The sequence below is a fragment of the Moschus berezovskii genome, chromosome 10 (genome assembly GCF_049115385.1).
Source record: "Moschus berezovskii isolate FMDL1 chromosome 10, NW_MosBer_1.0, whole genome shotgun sequence".
Lineage (NCBI taxonomy): Eukaryota > Metazoa > Chordata > Mammalia > Artiodactyla > Moschidae > Moschus > Moschus berezovskii.
Window position 1 is genome coordinate 53,180,964 of NC_142469.1, and position 13,475 is coordinate 53,194,438.

Here is a 13,475-nt window from a genome sequence, read left to right on the forward strand (position 1 = left end):
GTTCTTATAGCATTGTGTTGGTTTAAGCTATATTTCAGTGAATCATTCACTTCTCAAGATTCATCCTGTAAATCAAGACTGGTGAAAATCTGTGCAAAAATACCTTAATAAATACTTAGACAACTTTTACTATTCTTTGCTATTTTCAATGTCTCAAATATATATCATTTTCCCCTGAAAATAGATGTAACTGTGGCATAGGTGACATAGGTAAATATCAAATATATACAGTTGTTCAGAAAATATCACAATTGAATACATAGAGGTGACTTTAAAAGATTCAACATTGCAGATTCAACGTCTGCAACATTGTGCAGACGTTATGTGTTACCTGATGACTCTAGCTTTGGTTGAGGTAAAAATCAATCCATTCAAGGAGATATCTTCTTATTTGTTTATATAAAATGGAAACTGTGTTACAAGTAAAAAACTGTAACCAAAGCTAAAGCAGTGCACCAAAGTCCTATGCCATACTTTGAATGTAAATTCATTCAAATAAAATATCTATTTATCAAACACTTGCTATCAACCTAACCTGAAACAACTGCATATATGCACAACATGTGTGAAATAAAGAACTAGTCTTTCACAGATATTACGGAATGAAGGAAAATACAGGGTAGCAAAATTATATGCAAGTGTTGTACATGGAGCTTAAACCATGGAACAAATTATCCAATTTCAAGCAGAAGAATTTCCCAGGAAATAAAAGAAAGTTAAAATCAAACAAATATTAAAAACGTCTCAGGGACAAGAAAAATTAGGCAGGTATAAAACTACAACCTCCGTAATGAATAAAAAGCCTTGGGAGAAGAAATATATAAAAGTAAAATGAAATTTTTACTTATTCTTAATTGATCTAAAATATTTTGGTTCGGGTAAAAATAGTATCACTATATTGGGTATTTGTTACATTTGCGTAAGTGAAGTGAATGCCAGCAGTATCTTATACAATTGGGGTAGGAATTTGGAATACTGTGCTACAAGGAATCTACACTACATGTGAGAGAGGATGATGTTATGTGAAGTGAGACACAGATTAGTTAATATTGTCAAACTTCAGGGAAATCACTAACCAAAATTTCAAGTATAATTGGTATGATAAGAAAGGGCAGAAAATGAAATCACGTAAAATGCTCAGTTCAAGCAAGCAAAGGCAAAAGAAGAGAGGGAAAAGGAACAAAGAACAAATGCAATAAGTGTAGTCACAAGCATTTTTATTTTAATCATTTTATATATGAATTACTTAAATATACCAGTGAAAAGACCAAAATTATCAGGATGGATAAAGGAGAACAGAATATCTGTGTTTAAAAGAAACCCAATAAATTATAAGATCTCAGATTGAAAGGAGAGGGATGGAGAAAGATCTACCTTGCTAACACTGATCAAAGAAAATCTGTAATATCCATGCTAACTTGAGACAAAGTGGACTTTATGGCAAGGAAAAATAACAGGAATAAGCAAGGAACTTTGTATAGTGATAAAGTACTCAAATCTCAAGAAGACATAACTATACCAGTATGTATACCTGGATACATACAAATGTACACACATACTTACATATTATTCATAGTATTCTATAAATATTTAGCTTTAATATCATGCCAACATTTGACGTAAAATATGCTAATATTGTTTATTTGTTTCCAGTAGAGCATCAATATCAAAATTTGCAGGAGCTGAATGTATAGTGAAAAGGAGAGTGAAATCATAATGAAGACTGACAAACGTGAGATTTAATTTTAATTTTTTAACATCATTTAAATTCTTATATAGGGAAGTAAATGGGAGGTACACTATATGTGTACAGACCAATTAGGTGGCTAAAGCAGTAAATCTAACAAAGAATACTTCTTAGATAAAAACCAAAAAACTAAGTTTGTCAATATAAATGGAGAGAAGTGGATAACAAATAAGTATGTTAATGGGGAAGCAATACAGTTGGTTAAAAATGAGATGGTTGTAAAGGGAGTTGCTGATGAAATTTTTCAGTTTCCTGGCTCAAGCAAGTTGATTCTCAGAGAATTACCTGTAGGGAACATTGAGGGGGCTTCCCTGGTGACTCATATGGTAAAGAATCTGCCTGCAATTCAGGAGACCTAGGTTCAATCTCAGTGTGTGGAACATCCCCTGGAGAAGAGAATGGGTACCCACTCCAGTATTCTTGCCTGGAGAGGTCCATGGACAAAGGAGCTTAGTGGATCCATGGGTTTGCAAAGAGTCAGACACGACTGAGCAACTTTCACTTCAGGAAACATAGACAAGGGTAATTTTGGAAGAAGTGTTGTATAATGATTTGACACCTGGTTTTTGTTTGTTTTGTGTTGTTAGCTTTATTTCTTTTGTATTGGGGTACAGCCAATTAACAACGTTGTGATAGTTTCAGGTGAACAGCTAAGGGACTCAGTGGTACATGTACAAGTAGCCCTTCTTCCTAAACTCCCCTCACATCTAGGCTTGCACATAATGTTGAGCAGCTTATCAATTTTAAATACAACAGTATGTATATGACCATTCTAAACTCCCTAACTATCCCTTAACCCTGGCAAGAATGTTTGTTTTGTAAGTCTGTATCTTTCCATTTTGTAAGTAAGTTCATTTGTATCGTTTCCTTTTAGATTTCACATATAACCGATGTCATATGACATTTCTCCTTCTCTGTCTGACTTCACTCAGAATGACACTCTCTACATCCAGCCATGTTGCTGCAAATGGCATTACTTCATTCTTTTTTAATGGCTGAGTAATATTCCATTGTATAAATATACCACATTTTATTTAATCATTCCTCCATCAATGGACATTTAGGTTGCTTCTATGTCTTGGCTATTGTAAACAGTGCTGCAATGAACATTGGGGTGCATGCATTCTTTCAGATCATGTATTTCCTCCAGAAATATGCCCAGGAGTGGGATTGCAGGGTCATATGGTAGCTTTATTTATATTATTTTAAGGAACCTCCATACTGTTCTCCATAGGAGCTTGTACCAATTTACATTTCTACCAATAGTGTAGGAGGGTTTCCCTCTCTCCACACCCTCTCCAGCATTTATTGTTTGTGGTTCTTTTGATGATAGACATCCTGGCTGGTGTGAGGTGATATATCATTGTAGTTTTAATTTGCATTTCTCTAATAATTAGCACTGTTGAACATCTTTTCATATGCCGATTGGCCATCTGTATGTCTTCTTTGGAGAAGTGATTTGACATCTATTTTGAACAAAGTATGTTGAAGTCCTCTGATTCATCCAACCAAAAATATTGAATACAAACACACACACACACACATACATATATACATATAACTCAGAAGACTGAAAGTGTAGGATTGTGTGCATATGTCTATGAACGCTCATTAAAACATAAGGAATAGATTCAATCACCTCAGAAAAGATCTATAATTATAGAAAAAGACTGAGGGATTCTATTGCTTGACAATTATCTTAAGGGAGAAAAAATGGCAAGAGAGACATAAAAGGATCATCAAGAGAGGTTAAAGGGAAAGCCAGGAGCCTACATACTAGGGAGGAGATAGAGGTGTGTGTTTAAAGAGAAGTGGTTTGCTGTGGTAAATGCTGCTTTGCAATAAAGCAGTTTGGAGAATGAAGTCTGCTTATTGGACTTAGTGATATAGATATTATTGGTTGTTTTTATTTCAGTGAATATTTTTTAATTAATTTTTAATTGGAGGATAATTGCTTCACAATGTTCTGTTGACTTCTGCCATACCACAACATGAATCAATTATAAGTATATATATAACCACTCCCTCTTCTCTCCCTCCCATCCCCCATCCCTTCCCACCCCTTTGATACAACATATTAAAGGGATACAGTGATTAAATATTTTACCAGATTATGATCCATTAAATGTGATTAGAAAATAATGTTTTTCTATGATGTTGAATATATGCCTTTTGTTTATCTATTTATAAATAGTAGCTTCTATCTCTTAATACCATACCACTAAGGTACCTACTCTCCCTTCTCACCACTGACAACTATTAGTTTCTTTTCTATATCTGTAAGTGTCTGTTTTGCTATATATATCTGTTTCTATTATTTCTTAGGTTCCACATACAAGTGGTGTCAGGCAGTATTTGTCTTTCTCTGCCTGACTTATTTCTCTAAGCATGATATTATCTAGATCTATACTTTTGAACTGTGGTGTTGGAGAAGACTCTTGAGAGTCCCTTGGACTGCAGGGAGATCCAACCAGTCCATTCTAAAGGAGATCAGTCCTAGGTGTTCATTGGAAGGACTGATGCTAAAGCTGAAACTACAATATTTTGGCCACTTCATGCAAAGAGTTGACTCACTGGAAAAGACTCTGATTCTGGGAGGAATTGGGGGCAGGAGGAGAAGGGGACGACAGAGAATGAGATGGCTGGATGACATAACTGACTCAATGGACATGAGTTTGAGTGAACTCCAGGAGTTGGTGATAGACAGGGAGGCCTAGTGTGCTGTGATTGATCGGGTCGCAAAGAGTCGGAAACAACTGAGTGGCTGAACTGAACATAACTGATACACATTGCTGCAAATGGCAGAATCTCATTCTTTTTTATTTCTGCATTGACATCTTCTTTGTTCATTGGTCTGTTGATGAGCAGTTGAACTTCTTCCATACCATGGTTATTATAAATAGAGCTGCTATGAACATTGGGATGCATGTGTCTTTTTTAATTAATGTTTTCATTTTTTTGGATATGTACCTGGAAGTAGAATTGCTGGATCATATGGTAGTTCTAGTTTTATTTTTTTGAGGAAGCCTCAAATAATTGAATACTGACATTTGTTTATTCTACAGTGGTTGTAATAATTTACATTTCCACAAACATTGCACAAGGTCTTGCTTTCCTCCACAAGTTCACCAGAATTTTTTATTTGTAGATTTATTGATGATAGTCATTCTTACAGGACTGGAAAAGATCAGTTTTCAATCCAATCCCAAAGAAAGGCAATGCGTATGCAAAAATACCGCACAATTGCACTTATCTCACACACTAGCAAAGTGGTGCTCAAAATTCTCCAAGCCAGGCTTCAACAATATATGAACCATGAATTTCAAGATATTCAAGCTGGCTTTAGAAAAGGAAGAGGAACCAGAAATCAAATTGCCAACATCCACTGGATCATTGAAAAAGCAAGAGAGTTCCAGAAAAAAAAAAAAAATCTATTTCTGCTTCATTGACTATCCCAAAGCCTTTGAATGTGTGGATCACAATAAACTTTGGAAAATTCTGAAAGAGATGGGAATACCAGACCACCTGACCTGCCTCTTGAGAAACCTGCATGCAGGTCAGGAAGCAACAGTTAGAACTGGTTATGGAACAACAGGCTGGTTCCAAATAGGAAAAGGAGTATGTCAAAGCTGTATATTGTCACCATGCTTATTTAACTTATATGCAGAGTACATCATGCGAAATGCCAGGCTGAATGAAGCACAAGCTGGAATCAAGATTGCCAGGAGAAATATCAATAACTTCAGATATGCAGATGACACCACCCTTATGGCAGAAAGTGAAGAAAACTAAACAGCCTCTGGATGAAAGTGAAAAAGGAGAGGGAAAATGTTGGCTTAAAGCTCAACATTCAGAAAACTAAGATCATTGCATCTGGTCCCATCACTTCATGGAAAATAGATGGGAAACAGTGTCAGACTTTATTTTGGGGGGCTCCAAAATCACTGCAGATGGTGACTGTAGCCATGAATTTAAAAGACGATTACTCCTTGTAAGAAAATCTATGACCAACCTAGACAGCATATTAAAAGGCAGAGACATTACTTTGCCAACAAAGGTCCAACTTGTCAAGGCTATGGTTTTTCCAGTAGTCATGTATGGATGTGAGAGTTGGACTATAAAGAAAGCTGATCACTGAAGAATTAATGTTTTTGAACTGTGGTTTTGCAGAAGACTCTTGAGAGTCCCTTGGACTGCAAGGAGGTCCAACTAGTCCATCCTAAAGGAAATCTGTCCTGAATATTCACTGTAAGGACTGATGTTGGAGATGAAACTCCAATACTATGGCCACCCAATGTGAAGAGCTGACTCATTTGAAAAGACCCTGATGCTACGAAAGATTGAAGACGGGAGGAGAAGGGAACAACAGAGGATGAGATGGTTGGATGGCATCACCAACTCAATAGACATGAGTTTGAGTGAACTCCAGGAGTTGGTGATGGCCAGGGAGGCCTGGCATGCTGCACTCCATGGGGTTGCAAAGATGGGGTCATAAAACAGTAGAACACGACTGAGGGACTGAACTGAACTGTGCTGATTCTTACAGATATGAGATAGTATCTCACTGTTGCTTTGATTTACATTTCTCAAATAATTATCAATGGTGAGCATATTCCCATCTGTCCATCATCTTTGTGTATGTCTTCTTTGGTAAGATGTAGGTCTTTTTAACTTTTTTTTTTTTTCTGATTGGGCTCTTTGTGGGTTTTATTGATATTGAGTTATATGAATTGTTTATACATTTTGAATATTAATCCCTTGTACATCACATAATTTGCAAAAATTTCCTTCCACTCTTTAGGCTTTTGTTTTTTGATATTTTTTTTGTTGTGCAAAAGTTTTTAAGGTTAATTAGAAACTCATTTATTTATTTTTGCTTTTATGTCTGTTGCATTAGGAGAGAGAACCATAAAACATTGCTATCATTTATGTCAAAGATTATTCTGCTTATGTTCTAGGTATTTTATGGTTTTAGGATTCAGGTTTTGCTGTTAGGTCTGAATTTGCAGATGACATGATACTTTATATAGAAAGCCCTAAAAATCTCCTTTAAAACCTATTAGAAATAATAAATGAGCCCAATTAAGTCACAGAATACAAGATTAATATGCAGAAATATGTTATTTTCTGTAGACTAATAGTAAACTGAGAGATAGTTTTAAAAATATCCTGTTTAAAATCACATCAGATGAATTATTTTTACCTAAGAATAAGCTTAACCAGTGAAGTGAAAGACTTTCACTCTGAAAACTATAAAACATTGATGAGGGGAATTGTATATGATACAAAGAAATGAGATATTTCATGCTCTTGGGTTGGAAGAATTAATATGAATAAAATGGCTACACTACCCAAAGCATTCTATGGATTTAATGCAATCCCTCTGAGAATTCCCATCACATTTTTTTTCACAGAACTAGAGCAAATAATCTGAAAATTCATATGCAATCACAAAGACCCCAAATTGTCAAAGAAATCTTGAGAAAAAGGAACAGAGCTGTAGGTATCACAGCCCCAGACTTCAGGCTATACTGCAAACCCCCGTTAATGAAAACAGTATGGGAGTGGCACAAAAACAGACACATAGATCAGTGGAATAAAATAGAGAGCCCAGAAATCACCCCATACACCTATGTTAAACTAATCTACCACAAAGGAAGTAAGAGTATACAATGGAAAAAAGGCAGTCTCTTTAACTGGTGCTTGGAAAACTAGACAACTATATGTGAAACAATGAGATCATAACATTTTCTCACTCTTTATGCAAAATTAAATTTAAAATTGGTTGTCATTTTTGACAGAGATAACCTTTTAAGAAAATACTTGGTTCCTCTCCACGAATTTCTCTGGTGTCCAGATGAAGGAGGCAGTGATCTTTGGACACAAAAATCAGAGACAATTAAGAACACTACAGTCATTTCATTTAAAAACAAGTAAATATTATCAAAACAAATGAATCACACAGTCAAAACAATAAAACTACCACTGCTAACTCCTTAATTTGTGTCACTTTTCTTTTTCTTAAAAAAAATTCCAAAAAGAACTAGACCTTAGAACTATAAAAAGCCTTCCAAACTGGGATGCTGACCATGAACCATTTTCACATCAAACTCGCCTTTCTGTGTTATCTATTTTCAGAAACTATTTCCAGCAAAATTTGCGAGGAACTGATACAAGTGGATGTTTCAAGTTTCTTTCAGTGGGTTAGAGTATGTATTTGGATGATACAAAAAAATAATTTAGATAAAATAGGTAAACAATTTGGAATTACTATTTTTTCAGCTCTCCCCAATGCATCATTTTAGTGGATGATTACAGACAGATGAACACTATCTTATTATTTTCACATGAGCACCAGAAGTTTTTCTGTTAGCTCCAGATTGCTGTGTATTCTCTATGATATTTTACAGAATCCTATCACTTTGGAGGGAAAGCTCAGTGATAACTGGAAGGTTCTTTTTTTGCTTTCTCCTCTTTGAATTTGCTTATCTAAATGTTCATATATTTGATAGAAATAATTAATTGTTATATTTTAGTAATAAGTGGGAAAATTGGCCTTAGATCCTCTATTGTCTCTTTGTAGTTGCAAAAAGGACTTGTTTTGAATAATTTTCTACTACCACCCCACCCAAAAAGAAGGCTACTTTTTTCAAACACAGAGTTTGCATGCAATTATTCCTTTGGGAATATTTTTAGCCTAATTATTATAAACTTTTCCTTTATTAAAATAGCCAGGATAAAATTTCTACCAAAATTCGCAATTTTTTCAATGCTAGGAAAGTTTTAGTGTTTGCATGATGTATACTAAATCTTCTTCAACTCTGCACAAAAGTTGATCTTGGTTTTACTTTTAGTTCCTATTCTTTCTCCTGAAATCAAATTGAGTTTTGTATCTTTGTTCATTTGTCTTTTGTTTTTGTCCTTTGCTAATTCTCTCTTCACATCCCTTTCCATTTGGAACTCTGTCCCACAGGATTGAGTTGTACAGATCTTAACACTTTCTTGTGTTCAATCCCATATCCCTTTGCTGCTGCTAAGTCACTTCAGTCGTGTCCGACTCTTTGTGACCCCATAGACGGCAGCCCACTAGGCTCCCCCGTCCCTGGGATTCTCCAGGCAAGAACACTGGAGTGGGTTGCCATTTCCTTCTCCAATGTGTGAAAGTGAAAAGTGAAAATGAAGTCGCTCAGTCATGTCTGACTCGTAGCGACCCCATGGACTGCAGCCTACCAGGCTCCTCCGTCCATGGGATTTTCTAGGCAAGAGTACTGGAGTGGCTTGCCATTGCCTTCTCCGATCCCTTTGCTAGACTCATCTTTATTTATTTATTTTTGGCTGCACTGAGCAGCTTGTGGGATCTTTTTTCCCCTACCAAGAATTGAACCCATGCTCCCTGCATTGGAGATGTGGAGTCTTAACCACTGGGATCCAAGGGAAGTCCTAGATTCATCTTTAGCAAAATGAGTGTAAAGAAATTTTACATCACTAATTATCATGTTACACATGTTTGGGAAATTAAAAATATAAGCTGGTTAAAATGTGCAACTTTAATTCTCATAGTATGAAGTACATATAAATGTATATATACACACACGTATATATATACACACATTCATAGAGAGAAGTGTGTTTATAATAAAATATATTTCATAAAAATATATTTTATATGTTTTACACAGTACATTGTGTATTTTGCATACTTATGTAAGTTACAATTTGCCTAAAGAGTATATATAGTATATAATTTGAATTTCAATTCACTTTAAATACACATAGATAAACACAGAAACATACATCTACACACACTTACTCCAACTAATTAATGTTTATCAAGAGCTTATTCAGCTACTACATCACTATTAAGACATTTAGGAATTGTCCTGCATTGTTAACCTGTCAATCAAATGACAGGCCATTCTATTGCCTAAAAACCTCACTTGTTTCTTATTAGAGGTAAGTGTCCATCAGTTCAGTTCAGTTCAGTTCAGTCCAGTTGCTCAGTCGTGTCCAACTGTCCACGACCCCATGAATTACAGCACGCCAGGCCTCCCTGTCCATCACCAACTCCCGGAGTTCACTCAAACTCATGTCCACAGAGTCGGTGATACAACTATAAAAATCTCAAAATATGTATTAATGTTTGTAAACTAATGAGATATCTTGAACTTTGATTCATTAATACCTGTCACCTTAAATTGTGACCATAGTCAAACTTTAACTCCACTATGCATATATATAACAAAAAAATTAAGGTGAATAAATTATTACCTCATCTTTATGGAGAAAGTATAAATGAAACTGCATAGTAATTTCATTTAACTTCTTATTTTGGCTGTTTAGAGACAGAATTCCAGAAACTGTAGTCTTCTTTTTTAACTCACTGAGTTTTGCTCCACCTATTTTGAGTACAAGCCACTGTAGATGTAAATATATCAGAGAGCTCTTCTCACACGTGCTTGTACACATTTAGATCTGCTACATGTTCCCAGTGCCTGAATGCTTTGTCTCAGTGTTCTTTATCTTTCCCAGATGTCTACTCCTATTTTATTATACTCCATATTTTCTTGTTCTCTTTCGAAATTCCTCAGTTCATTTTATTCTATTGTCTTCAACAGATAGTTTGTTATTTTTTACAATTTGCTAGGGGTTGTGATACTATGGAAACATCAAGGTTTGGAACCAAGAGGATTTGATTTCAAGAACTTGCTCTAACATTACACACATTTTGGGAAGTTTCTACTTGTGACCCTCATATTTTTCTTCATTAACAAATGAAAATGATAGTGCTCTTATAGAGCATTGTTTAGGATAAACAGTAAATAAAAAATAAAACTGACATCTAATAAACTATTATGGCATATATACCTGCCAGATTTCACCTTTCAGATTATTATAAGACCATCATTATTGATATTAGGTAATGTAATTGTAATTGAGTTAGAGATGAGATAGAGATTTTTTTCATAGAGGTTCAATTACCAATACCCTATAGCAAAGTTCACTTCTTTAAATCTGATTGAACTTATTGATTTTACTCCCATAATCATGGCTTAAATATATGAATGATTTTATCAGTCAGTTGACAGGTTATGCTACTTCCATATTACTGCCAATATTTTGTTGATGGCACTCAATTCTTGTAATATTTAAATGCACTGTAAGTGAAGTTGGTATGAAGAACATGAGAAGGGAAGTCTCTTCTATTGGTTGATATTCTTCATGCATATTATCACATCACATTGGCTTCTTCAGTGTGGGCATGATTGGGCATTAGTATTAACATATTCAGAACTGCATATGGGTATGTTTAGAAGTGAAAGTTGCCTCAGCACCCAGGTTTCTATGTAAGATGTGAATTACAGTATTAATTCCAGGTAGGCATATAGAGTCCTGTATACATTTTATATAAACTAAAAGTCACTTACTTAATATATTTTTAATCCAAGTCATACATACATTTTTAAAAAATTCTTAGTTAATTTAGAAAATGAACCCAATAGTCACAGACTGTGCTTCTACAAAACTCACTATATTTTTCAAAATGAGGACTATTTCTCCTAAAAGTACGTGTTATGGTTTTCTTCAAATGATTTCTGTCTTGACAAACGATCTCATAATGGAGAAAACTTTGTTTTAAAAATTCATGAAATATGTTTTTAATAAATGTAGCCTGTGAATTTACCATGCTTAACATAGTTATTGTAATCTCATTATTTGCACATTGTTATCAGGATTTAGTTAAATCGCCTGCTATTTAACAGACTGTACACCACCATTTCTTAGTGACAACACAGCTTGATTCATTTTTCAGGATGAAAGATCACCCACTATAAAGTTGCACTGCTGGTGAGACTGAAAAATACTCATATGTACAGTTTAAATTGGCTACAAGAGTAGACATTACTTTGCAAACCCTACATAGTATATTAAGCAACATTGAACACTTAATTTTAATTAGAATATTAAATTAGATTCCAAGTCAAATCTAGGACAGAGGTACAAAGGAAGCTGTCTCATTGTAGTTAGGAATGTTAAAATTAATGTATTATAGCCCAAATAGTACATTTATGGAATTTCAAGTAGAAAGCAATGATAGAAAGCGACTGATAAGAGATGCTAGAAATTACCCCATGGGCAGAAAAATATAAAGGATTATAATTCTTCAAAAAGAATATAAATAGGCATTTAGATAATAATTTTCCATATAAATTCAATTTTGCAAGAAGTTTTAACCTTGATACTAGAACACTTTTCCTCAATTAACCTAAATAGTATAATCTATATTATGGTTAATATCCTTGGTTAGCCTAAAAGTCTAATTGATTGTACTGCACAATTCTTGCAGTCCTTTTCAAACCATTTCTTCCCCTCCTGCTACTCCTGTCACTGCTCTGCTTCAACCAGCTTCAAAGCAACCCAACAGTTCTTCACATTTGGACTAGAGCCATGTAATTTTTGCTTCTTTTTCTTGTGCTTGTCTGAAATGGAGAAATAGGATACCTAGGGTAACCCATTCAGGACCAGCATATGAACAACTTAGAAGTTCACAGTCACCTCTTAGGCCTCTTTGACCAATAATAAATGAAGGCCAATGTGTATATCATTATGAGATGCTTATTGTGTCACTCAGGTTTCATGGAATAGAACACTGATCTCAGAGAAGTTAATAATCACCATAAGATTTTGTTGATTGAATTGGTTCTTTATTCTCTTTTTATATCTCGTGTCACTTACTACTCCTCTTTGGAATCATTTCCCAAGTAAACTACTCCCATCCAAGCCTATGTCTTAGAATCAATTCAGAGACCCCAGGTTGAAATATATTTTAGAGAACAAGCAAGTTTAAAAGAAATTGTTAAACTTATACTGGCCACAATCTTTAGTGATACTTAGAATTTGTGATTAAGACTTATAAATCTAAGCAATAAGTATATTCTCTTTTAATATTTCTATTTTTACATTTATCAGATTTATCTTAAATTTGTTTTGCATGTTGGGAATAATCACAGTTTATTTGTACAGTTATCATATTTAGGTAGTTTATGTTCTTGAAAAGTCATTGCAAATAAAAATATATTTGCCAAAATTTAATTTCCACAGAATTAATGTGGTATGCTGCAAAAGTTTCTGGAAATTTTTCTGGGATAATCACTTATTAGTTTGTGATTCTGGACAAATCGTGTACTAACTGATGTCACTAACTTTATAGAGAGGGAATTGCAATTAGATCCTTGAAGTTTTACTTCACTTTAGTCCAATTTAAATTATATCTAACAAGTTATTTATGAAGTTTTCTATAAATGGATGATAACTCTAAATTTTTCCTCTTTTTCTATAATTTCCAGACTTCATTGAGGGAGAATAGGAGAGCAGAATAACTAACTGTGGTAGCAATGTGATTTACTTTTTTTTTCTGGTATAATTTTGTCAAAGATGTCTACAGTCACTACCTACTATGCTTCCTTAGGATTTTCAATGACTTTTGAAATACTTAATGTAGTCTTTCATTACTCTTTCTATCTTGAAACCAACCTGAATTAGAAACAGACTACAGATATCAATCACTGCCTTTAATGTTGCTTAGAGTCAACATCTAGAAGTCAAACAGGAGATTGTGACACAAGCAATGTTTAATACCTACCTGTATAAAGATTCTTATTGAGAAGCAAAACAGTAAGGATCAAAAGTAGAAACTTTACTGAGGAAAAAATTCAGAAACATTGCCAGT